Below are 12,337 nucleotides of genomic sequence, written 5' to 3' on the forward strand. Positions count from 1 at the left end.
AGCTGCTTTGGTTGCATCCCAAAGATTTTGGACCATTATGTTTTCATTTTCATTTATTTCCATGTATTTTTAAAATTTTTCTCTTGATTTCTTTGTTGACTCATTGGTTGTTTAGTAGCGTTTGTTTGGCCTTTGTGTGTGTGCATTTTTTCATGTTTTTTTTTCTTGTAATTGATTTCTAGGTTAACACTGTTGTCAGAAAAGATGCTTGATAAGATTTTAGTTTTCTTGAATTTATTGAGACTTGTTTTGTGGCCTAACATGTGATTTATCCTGAAAAATGCTCCATGTGTACTTGAAAAAAAAATGTGTATACTGATATTTTGGGATGGAATATTCTGTATAATCTGTTATGCCCATCTGGTCTAATATGTGGTTCAAATAACGGTTTCCTTATTGATTTTCTGTCTGGATGATCTATCCATTGATGTAAGAGTGTGTTAATGTCCCATACTATTATCGTATTACTGTCGCTTTCTCCCTTATGTCTGTTAATATTTGTTTTATGTATTAAAGTGTGCCTATGTTGGGTTCATAGATATTTACAATTGTTATATTCTCTTGTTGGATTGATCCCTTTATCATTGTGTGGTGCCCTTCTTTGCCTCTTGCTACAGTCTTTGTTTTAAAGTCTCTTTTGGAGCTTGGGCAGCAGCAGTAGTGGCAACAGTGAAGCAGCCCAGCTTCGTGCGGGCTCTTGTTTCACCATGGCACATAGGCACCTGGTACAAACCTGCCCCACTTCCATGAAGCCCAAAAGTAAGGTCAGTTCTGCCAAGGAAGTGGTGAAGGAGGAGCCTAAGGGGAGGTCAGCAAGGTTGTTAGTTAAACCTGCTCCTGCAAAAGTGGAAATGAAGCCAAAAAGGGTAACAGGAAAGGATAACTCCTCAAACAAAAAAGTGCAAACAAAAGGGAAAAGGGGAGCAAATAGGCTGGAGGAAAACAGGCTGGAGTGGCTAACCAGGAAACAAAAGAAGACTTACCTGCAGAAAATGGAGAAACTAAAAATGAGGAGAGTCCAGCCTCTGGTGAAGCAGGAAAGAAAGAAGCCAAGTCTGATTAATATCAACTAACATGTCTTATCAGTGGTCACTGTCTTCCTTCTTGTACAATCCACAGGAATATTTTTATCAACTATTTTGTAAATGCAAGTTTTTTAGTAGCTCTAGAAACATTTTTAAGGAGAGAATCCCACCTCATGCCATTTTTTAAGTGTAAAAGCTTTTATTAAGAGGTGAAATCATTTGCTTGTTGTTTATTTTTAGGTACAACCAGAAAATAGTGGGGTATTGAATATGGGACGCTTTGACTATCTTGGGTGTCAGATAAACATTCCATAGATGAGGTAGATTTTGTATCCTATAATACCAAGCAAATGGTGATTTGGAGTCAGTCATGCATTTAATATGTCTTGAACATTTTAAATTACTTTTATTCCCATGTTATTTTTGGTAGAATTGTTGCCTAAAGAAAACTATTCCTTGATCTTGGCTCTTCACGTCAGAATTTTGTGCACTCTGTAACATCTTGGTAATAGTAGTCAAGTTTTCCTAGTAAATTTGTGAACTAGGAAGTTCACAAAGTTCTGTGCAAGATTGAAAATTTGAGTATGTACTATATATGGTATTAAATTGTGAACTAATAGGACTTAACAATGTTACAGCATATCAACATTTGAAGGTATTGGTACTTGATATACTGTTAAGAAAAATCTGTATCCAAATTTTAAACTAGAAGTTCACTGGAATAACTTTTAGAAAAGAATCACAATTACATGATTTTTTAGATTTTTGGTATGTAGGTTAAGAATTGTGTACAAATTGAAATATCTATATTGATCCTCAGAACAACCAATAAAAACTCAATTATGAAAGAAAAAAAGTAAAGTCTATTTTGCCCAGTGTAAGTAATGCCAGCCTGGATTTAATTTTTTTTTTCATGTCAATTGGCATGGTATATGTTTTACCATCACTTTCAGTCTGTATGTGTCTTTAGGTCTGAAGTCAGTCTCTAGTAAGCAGCATATAGATGGGTCTTGTTTTTTATCCACTCATTCCTCTGTTCTTCTTTTACTCTTTCCGTGTGAGTGACTTTCTTTACTGCTATTTTTGGCTTTATTTTCGTGTATCTATTATAGGTTTTGGTTTGTGATTACTATAAGGTTCATTTAAAACATCCTAAGAATATAGTAGTCTGTATTAAGTTGATGGCCCTTTAAGAAGAAGGAACATAGAAGAATTATAAAAGCAACCAGAAAACAAACAAAAATACTAATTAGTATATATCTGTCAATAATTACTCTAAATGTAAATAGACTAACGGGTCCAATCAAAAGACATAGGGTGACTGACTGGCTTTTCTTTCCAGTTAAAGAATTCCCTTTAACATTTCTTGTAGGGCTGGTTTAGTGATAATGAATTCCTTTAACTTTTGTTTGTCTGGGAAACTCTTTTTATCTCCTTCTGAATGGAAACCTTACTGGATGACAACCTTGCTGGGTAAAATATTACTGGTTTAGGTCTTTCCCATTCATCACTTTGGCTGTATCATGTCACTCCCTTCGGACCTGCAAAGTTTGTGATGAAAAATCAGCTGATATCTATATGTTTCCCTCATATGTAACTGTGTTATTTCCCCTTGCTGTTTTTAAAATTCTCTACCATTACTTTTTGCCATTTTAATTATTGTGTGTCTTGATGTGGACCTCTTAGGTTCATCTTGTTAGGAGTTCTTTGTGCTTCCTAGATCTGGATGTCTGTGTCTTTCTCCAGATTAGGGAAGTTTTCAGCTATGATGTCTTCAAAGTCTTCTGCCTTCTTCTTTTCTACTAGAATCCCCTATAATATGAATGTTATTATGCTTGGTGATGTCAGAGTTCCCTTAGCTTATTCTCATCTTTTTCAATTCTTTTTTTTTTTACTATTCAACTTTGTTACTTTCTGTCTTCTAGATTACTGATTCTTCTGCAATTTTATCTACTGCTGATTTCCTCTAGAGTAGTTTGTACTTCAGTTATTGAATTCTCCACTCTGACTGGTTTTTATGTTTTCTTTTTGTTGAAGTTTTCATGGAGTTTATCCACTCTTTTCTCAAGTCCAGTGAATATCTTTATGACCATTACTTTGAACTCTTTATCAAGCATATTGCTTATCTATGTTTCATTTAGATATTTTTCTGTGGTTTTGTCTTGTTCTTTCACTTGGGACATATTCCTCCTTCTCCTCATTTTGTCTAATGCTCTGCATTTGTTTCTATGTATTAGGTATGTCAGCTACATCTTCTGGTCTTGAAAGTAATGGCATTGTTAAAAGAGGTGCTGTGTATAATCCCCCTCCCCACCCCCCACCTGGTCACCAGAACCAGCTGCTCTAGGGGTTTTCCCTGTGGGGACTGCTTGCCCTCCTGTTGTGGCTGAGCCATGATTGCCTTCAGCCCAGCTGGTTGCAATCACCCACTTGGCCTGCTATGAGTGTACAAGCAGGGTTTGCTCCCTGCACTGTTGAGAGGTCTGTCTATAGTGTCCATAGGCTCAGTTGTGGGTGGGCTGGCTGTCACCCTAACTAATTGCAGTTACCCCTCTGCCATAGTTGCAGGTGCATCAAAGGGCGGGGCAGGCTCCTTGTGCAGCCAGCTAAGGGGCTCAGCTGCAGGAAATGTGGGTGCAATGGTGTGTGGCCTTATCTCTTCCCTTCCTCAGGGCAGGAGTCACTTTGGAATGACTAGGTCTGCTTGCCAGGTGTTGTGGGGCAGGACTTGCCTTGGAAGCATGCCTGCTGAGGCAGCCTGCTTGGATGGGATAGGTGTGTTAGAGTAAAATAAATGGATAGTGTTAACATTCCCTCTCACAAGCTACTGGTTATCTAGGCTGGAGGAGGGGAAGAGAGGTGGCACCTGCAAGCATTTTTGTTCCAGGAGAAATCTCCTGCCAATCCCTGTGCTCTGGTGAATTCTAGGATTAGTCAGTAAATCTTCCATGTACACCCCAGGTGCTTTTCCAACTATTGCTTCTCTAATGGGTCTCCAGTGAGTTATTTAGTATGCTGGATCTTTAAGGGTAGAGACTCCATTTCCTAGAACTCTCTAGCTCTCCCAGCATTAAGCATCTGACTTTAAAGCTCTAAGAGTTAAATCCTGTTGGTTTTCAAAGCCAGATATTATGTGGACTAATCTTCCCAGTGCAGATCCTCAGTGCCAGGGGTGCCCACTGTGGGATGTGACCCTCTCACTTCTTTATGCTTGTAATATTTCTTCCATTTTTGGCTAATCATGCTGGGGATTTGGTTCCCAACTGTATCTCTGCCCCTCCTTCCCTTTTCGATGTAGCCTTCTCTCTGTGATTAGCTGTGGAAAGTCCATTCTGCCAGTCTTCAGGTCATTCTAAAAGTTCTTTTTATAGTTGTAACTGTTCTCTCCATGTGTCTGTTGGACAAGGTAGGCTCGGGATCCTCCCACTCTGCCAGCTTCACTAATTCTTTAGTAATTAAAGAATATGAGGGGAATTTGGCTGGTGTTGAGGCATTATTTTACATGACAAAATGTTTTTCTTTAAAGAAAATTTTTTTAACCTTTATTCATTTTTGAGAGACAGAGCATGAGCGGGGAAGGGGCAGAGAGAGGGAGACACAGAACCTAAAACAGGCTCCAGGCTCTGAGCTGTCAGCACAGAGCCCGATGCAGGGCTCGAACTCACAAACTGCGAGATCCTGACCTGAGCCGAAGTGGGACACTTAACCGACTGAGCCACCCAGGTTGCCCCCAAAATGTTTTTCTTTAAAACCAGGATCACCTTGTCCATCGTGAGATGATCAACTATGAGAGGTATTTGGGAACTGAGTAGCCAAGGTAGAAGGACTCATCTATACTAAGCCTATTACAGACATAATCTCTGTAGGAGCATTTACGTGTTCATTAAAATGATGGGCGAATCACTGGAATTGTTAAATGAATATATACATAAATATTTATAGATATACATATAGTTTACATACATAACTATACACAATTATACAATACATATACGATTAAAAGAAAAAAAATTATCTGTACTTACACATTTTCTCTCTTCCCTCCCTGAGATTATATTTTGAACACAAGTAAACTACATAACAGTACACAGTAGTATGTTACTCTTTGAGAAAGCACCAACCATTATATCTGGAACTTATCAGGTGCACCCTAACCGTTAGTTGAATTAGAATCTAAATGTTTCTCCCTTCTAAAGGATGACCTTTACTCATATGGCTAGCTGGGAATGATGGGGCTGTTTAAAAGATAATCAGAGGAGCTATCCAAATTCTTAGAGTCTGAAAAAAATCAGAGAAGGATTTTTTTAACGTGTTTTTCTACTCATGATTTGGCCCTGCCTCAAACCCATTTTGAATCTGTTCTTATTTTTCTGCAGTTGAATCTTTTCTCAAGCTAAATTTTCAGTTATTACTAGTGGCATCTCCCACATTTTATGCACATATATATTACCCACTTGAATGAAAATAAAGGCACACCCAACATTCCATTCTGTGGGAGGGAAAGCACTTAAATACACTGAGTGGAAAACATGCATTTCCTGTTTGTATTGAATTAAGATTCAGGCAGCTTCAGAACAGGATATATTTTAATATAACCATTGCATGTCTAAAAATGCCCCTGTGAACATTTAATCTACTTCTAATTCCTTTATTTAGTCTGGAGTCTTTGAAGAGAAGTTAAAACTGATATGTACAGGGAAATAGTGTATATTTAATACAAAAAAGGAGTCTTGTCAGCAATTAGTAGACTACTAATTTTGCTAGAAAAATGTGGGACCTAACTTGTCCATGAGAGAATCTTTACTAGCTGTGCTTTTTTCCAAAGGCGTTTAGTTATCAAAAATATCATTCAGATATTTGTACACATTTCAGCTCTCAGGCTGAGCATTTTCAGGAGAGCTTGGGGACTTAATGAAATAAACTTTTTAAATTTTAATTTACCATTTCATGGAGGTGGGAATTCATTTACTGAATAACAAACATGTCCTATTCCACTTAATTACTTTTCCTGACTCTCCTATCTCACTCCTGAATCACATTTTTTCAGAAGTGTATTTAAAACATTCAGAGTATATGGCAAGGGGGAAAATAGGATTGAGACATGTTTAACTCCTAAAATTATAGAACTGAATATTGATGCTTTAAAACTACATTTCAGGAACTGGGCTTGGACCTAGCACACCACATTGGATTTAGCATCTTGGTGGTAAACAACCTTGGCAGGAACAGTTTTAATATAATGTTAAGGATGGGAGCTGGATAGCTATGGGGTAAGAATGAATAGAAAATGGCGTGCCTGGGTGGCTCAATGGGTTGAGTGTCTGACTCTTGATTTTAGCTCAGGTTATAATCCCAGGGTCATGGGATCTAGCCCTAAGATACTCATTCTCTCTCTCTCTCCCACTCCCTCTCCCTCTCTCCCTCTGCCTCCCCCACTCAGCTCTCTCTTTAAAATAAATTTAAAAGAAGAATGAATAGGAGACCAAGAGGATATGCTAAATACAGTCCTGTTTCCAGTAGCTTGACTTTTTAAAGGAACAATGTGGTCGGTGATTTACTTTAAAATCCTTCAGCAGACATGATGTGTGCAAATATGTGTTTTAGTCTGTTTTCACCCAGATCCTAGGGCAGGCAGTTATGACAATTGGAAATACATACTCCTATGGTGGTTATTGGTAGCAAACTTCAGAGACAGTTACAGATGCCTTAGCTCTTTTTTACCTCTAACACCAGAGGTTTTGCTAATTAGCCTAATGAATGTCAGAAGTTGGTTTTCATTTGTGTAATGCCAGGTATCAGAGATCTGCAGATTAGTTAGAAATGATTTAGAAGTATTCTCAACTTTGTATGAACAAGATAAAAGAATGTGGTGAATGAAGCTCCCTAGGCTTAATTTTTATGTAGCCATAGTCCAGGACAAGTGGAATAAGGTCCCAAAGGAGGAAGAGATAGGATCCAGAATGGAAGTGGTAAGTCAAGTCCTGGACAAGAGGAGGATGCCTGAATCATTGGACATGAAATCTGTCTGATTTGCCTTAAGCCTTTCCAAATTTTAGTCATTAGTAGCTCTGGGATCTGTGACTAACCCATTGTGGTCTTCTCACCTTCTCTCCTTGTCCCTGAGGCAAGTGCCTGGTTTCTGGATATTCAGTCCCCCTTTTGTTTTTGTTTTTTTTTTGAAACTGTGATAGGCCTTTTCTCTCTCTGAAGCAGATTCAGAGACTTTTAAGACTATTAATGGACTTCATCTTTCCAGGGAATGAAAAACATATCTAGAATGGAGCTAGAAATTATCCCTGTTTATAAATTATCCTCATTTATAATTGCTAATTAATATATATAACCATTAATAGTATATGTTTTAATTGGTGTATAAATATTTTCAGAGTTGTGTCTGTTTGGTGAATGTGAACCTTTACATTAGCAGATTTTTCTTTCTTAAAATGATAATATAGCAAATTTAAGGGGTGAAAGAAGATGGCAATTAACAACAACAACAAAAAAGAGGTCAGCTACTGTGTTAATGCTAAGATAAAGCTGTCAGTTAAGGTCAATGGGCTAAGATAGATTGTGATGAAATTAACATTATGCAATGACATTTCACTGGGAAATTGACACTAAAATTTTGCTTATTTCTTGTACCCCTCTATTCACCACAAACTGACTTTTTCTAAACACACGCTGATCAAAAGTCACTGAAAGAATTGTACTGTGGAAGGTGAATAAATGGTTTAATTTTTGTTCTCATATCTAGAAAGGTTTAAAGGTATTCTAAAGACCAATATTCTTTTGCATGAAGCAGTACTGCTAAAGAAAATTTCTACCTGGTATAAACAGTAAAATGGAGATCTCATGCTGCTTAAGTAAACTGCATAAAAATCATTTTTTTTTTCACTCTGGGAGATTAAATTCGCATTTTTCAGAGAGAAAGCACCATCATGGAATGGATTTCCTTATGGTCCAACAAATTGGGGTTATTAGTACACTCTTCCAGTCTAGCCGCACTGAATGGTGTATATCACAAGCAAAACACAGGATGCGAGAAGTGCTAGCCGTGTAAGAGGAGTTGTAGAAGTAGAGGAAAGGAGATCCATAAAATCCCATGAATGCTCCTATTTGGATGCAACGGGTCCTTTCAATGTTGAAGAGAAAGGCAGAGCCAGTGCGTGAAAGAAAGGCCAAGAGTTCCCAGTATAAGGAGACATCGATTCTGGAGATCCTTATTTGGAGTAAAACCAGAATGTGACATTCTGTGCTATCAGGAGCCCCATTCCATGTAGCACTAAATTCATAGGCATTGATTAAAACAGAACAAAACAAAACCAACAGATCCTTAAGTATGGAAAACAAACACTGAAAAAATTACATTTGGAAAGCAGAATATGCTATGCAACCTTTAGGATTTGAACATTACTTACAAAATCAGAGATTCCAAATGGATCATGACTTAGCAGTTTAGAACTAAATATTAGGCCAAAGGACATACTTTGGGAACTTTAACCAAATCACAGAAATGAAGAGGTCCTAACATTTGCTGCAGTTTCATAGATAACAGCTCAATTTTGTGTATTGGTCCTCTCTTTACCCTTTGCAGATGTAGGAGTCTTTGGCTTTAAAAAATGTATTCATTTAGGGGCCAGAAGTGGGATGGGGCAGATACATGGGCCCATACAAATCCAAAAACTATTACTAGTCTGCAATGAAATAAGCACAGAAATTAAAGTTAGCATTTAGAAACTTCTCTAGCAATTTGGCATAGTAATTTTATATCTGTTAAATCTAATAAAAAATTTGGCTTCTATTTTTGTATATACTTTTCATTTTCATTTAATTTTTCTAGTAATTCATTTTTATATTTTCAAAAATGTTCCTTTGCAGATTAGAAAAAAAAGTGGGTTTTTACCATAGAGTCTGAGGAGCATTGGCACACACCATCACTGTGCCATATTTTTTAAGAATTAGTATTAAAGTGCTAGGTCTTTAGCTCTGTTAACAAGATTTTTTGAATTAAAAAAAGACATGGTGGCATCTGAGGTTCTTTAACCTCCTCACTCATAGAATGCTCAGGCTCAAGCCCTCCATGGCAAGAAAAATTTTTGTGGGAAAAAGTTTTGTGAGCTGTTGATTGACTAATCCTAAATTGCTAAGTCAAAAATCTTTTGCCTACCCTGGATGACTTACCTCTGCCAAACTTCCTTTAATTCCCTTTGTCTTCTGATTCCTATTCTATAAAATCATATCAGAGTCCCTGATTCAGAGAAAAAACATGTGGATTTCATTTTTTTTCAAATATACTATGTAGCTTTCCATTACTTGTAATCGTTCAAGAGCATGATGCATAGATAACTAGATAGTGGAAATTTCAAGAGTCACTTGTAATTAGCTTTGTAAGATGTTTATATACTTTTATTTTTATTTTTTGTAATGTTTACTTAATTTTGAGAGAGACAGAAAGTGAGAGAGAGCAGGGGAGGGGCAGAGAGAGGGATACATAGAATCTGAAGCAGGCTCCAGGCTCTGAGCTGTCAGCACAGAGCCCAATGCAGAGCTCGAACCCATGAGCACAGAGATCATGACCTGAGCCAAAGTCTCACACTTAACTGACTGAGCCACCCAGGCGCCCCTGTTTATATGCCTTTAAAAAAAAAAAAAAAAAAAAAAAAGTTCTTCCAAGCTGACTAAGGTAATGTTAGCTGTCATTTCTGAGCGAAGCCCGAAGGAAAGCAGTGTGTGGAGCCCAGGCTGAGATTTGTTTTTCAGTGTTTTGTTTTTGTTTTTTGGTTTGTTTTTTTGCTTGTTTTTTATTGATCTCCTAAGTTGCATATGTATGAAATGGTAATTAAGAGTTGACTGTACACACAGACCTCTTTCTCTTAAGTGGCTTTATAACAAAAGAAGGGGCGTGGCTTCAGTCCAGTCAAGCTTCAGTGTGGCACATACCAATCCTCAATGGATCTCTTTAATCAGACCATAGAAAAGAATAAATGGTGTTGGATAGCTAGCAAACAATTAGAAAAAAATTCTCTCTCTACCTGTATCAATTCTTGATTAATAAACTGTAAATGGATAGCAAAGCCTTTTCTAAGCAAAACCAATGTAGAAAATTTGATGAAAAAGAATGATAACTTTTACTTTAGTCAAACAATCACCAAAAACTTTACTCTCAATCGAAAGAAAACATAAATTAGAAACACATATATGTGACATGGATGACATGAAAGAAATTAAGGAGATAGACCTCATAAGACACATCTGGAAATACAGAAGCTACAAAGGAAAGGTTAGACATGTTTTACTGCATAAAAACATTTCAAAGTCTGTATGGAAAACAGTACCATAAATAAAACCAGAAGACAAATAGGCAGGAGAAAATATTCATAACATATGATAGATTAATAATAGCAAATCATTATACTACATACCACATGTCTGTTCCAAGACACTGCATGGGTTAACTCCTTTAATCCTCACAGGAATTAATAGTGCTTAATGAGGTAGGTACTATTATTATCCCATTTTACAGGTAAGGAAACTGAGACAAAGATAGGTCATAACATCAAATACATAGACAAAGTGAAATTCAGACCAAATCAGTGTGGCTCTAGGGTCCGTGTTTTCAATTATCATGCTGTAGTTCCTTCTCAAGTCAGGCCTGAGTAAAGTAATGCAATTAGGGCCATCAACAGGAAAGCATGAGACCCTGGAATCCAGGGAGGGAAGAAAGAAGGAAGGGAAAAGGGAGGGAGGAGCTAAAGAAACAAACAAAACAACACAAAAAGAAACAGAACAAGAGAAGAGGAATATTCACAATTTTTAAAACAAGTGTCATCTGTTTTTGTGGACTATATCTGTATAGAGTTATATGAAAAAACAGTCAACAAAAGATTAGTGGTGATTACCTCTGGTGATTTATATATATATAGCTCACTCATCTTTTCTCTATTGTTTGAATACTTCTATATACGAAAGCTTTAAGATGTTAATACCGTGTACAGTGTTAGCAATGCTGTAGATGATGGCATGGAGGTGAGTGAATAAACTGGATGATTTCTCAAGGTCAATTTAATGGTATTTCATGCTATTTAATGAAAAACTTCAGAATTTTGTATGTCATTTGACCCAGATATTCTATTTTTTTAAAACACTTATTTATTTATTTTGAGAGAGAGAGAGAGAGCACCAGTAGGGGAGCAGGGCAGAGAGAGGGAATCTCAAACTGACTCCATGCTGTTGGCACAGAGCTAGACGCAGGGCTCTATCCCAGGAACTGTGAGATCATGACCTGAGCAGAAATCAAGAGTCGGGTACTTAATTGACTGAGCCACCCAAGGGCTCCCTACTTGTTTTTATGTCACCAATTTGAAGTGAATCTTTATTCATTGAGACATGAATTTTATTTTTCGCTCATTTCCAGCACAACTAGAGCACAATGAGAACTCAAGTGTTCAAAATGTGACCAAATTTAAACAACTGCAAGCTATGTTTAGCTAGTCCCTCTTCTTCCCACAGGTACATTTTCTCATTTTGGGCATACAGCTGAACTGCCTGTGCCAGCCTCCCTAAAGTTAGATCACATGACTCAATTCTAGTGATGAATATCCTTTTGAGACAAGGCTTTAAAGAAGCAGGTGTGCTCCCTCTATCCTCTAGTTTTTTCTCCATTGATTTGAGGCAGAGGAGGAGGAGTAAGAAACACTGGTGGAAGAAAGACAAAATGAGCGTAGGTCCCTGAGTCACTGTATGGAGAACCATCCACCAACCAGGAACTCTGCCTTAGACAGTTAAGCAAACTTCTATTTTGTTTGCGCTATGTTATACGTCTAAATCTTTTTATCTCTACTGCTCAATTCACAGTTTAAATACAATATGTTATTTAAGGTTTATTAAAAAATTTTATTGAATAATTGACATACAATATTGTATTAGTTTCAGGTGTACATAGTGTGATTCGATATTTACATGCATTACAAGGTGGCATCACAGTAAGGTTAGGCACCTCTGTCATACAAAGTTGTTACATGAGACAGATGGTAGCTACACTTGTGGTGAACATAGCATAATGTATAAACTGGTCCAATCACTAAGTTGTACACCTGAAACTAATGTAACTTTGTGTGTCAAATATACTCAAAAAATGGGGTTCATTAAAAATAAATTTTAAAAACCTCACAAGTTGTTACAATATTACTGACTATAGTCCCTATGCTATACATCATATCCCTTTATCTTGTTTATAACTGGAAGGCTGCTGCTTAATCCCCTTCACCTATTTCGTACCTCCTCCCTACCACCTCCCTTTGGGCAACCATCAG

At 37.1% G+C, this 12,337-nt stretch overlaps 1 pseudogene; it reads left to right on the forward strand.

Moving 5' to 3' along the window:
• Positions 1-262: 262 nt before the first annotated feature.
• Positions 263-1,110, forward strand: LOC131513464 (non-histone chromosomal protein HMG-14-like; annotated as a pseudogene).
• The last annotated feature ends 11,227 nt before the right edge of the window (positions 1,111-12,337 follow it).

Source organism: Neofelis nebulosa, chromosome 6, assembly GCF_028018385.1.
Source record: "Neofelis nebulosa isolate mNeoNeb1 chromosome 6, mNeoNeb1.pri, whole genome shotgun sequence".
Lineage (NCBI taxonomy): Eukaryota > Metazoa > Chordata > Mammalia > Carnivora > Felidae > Neofelis > Neofelis nebulosa.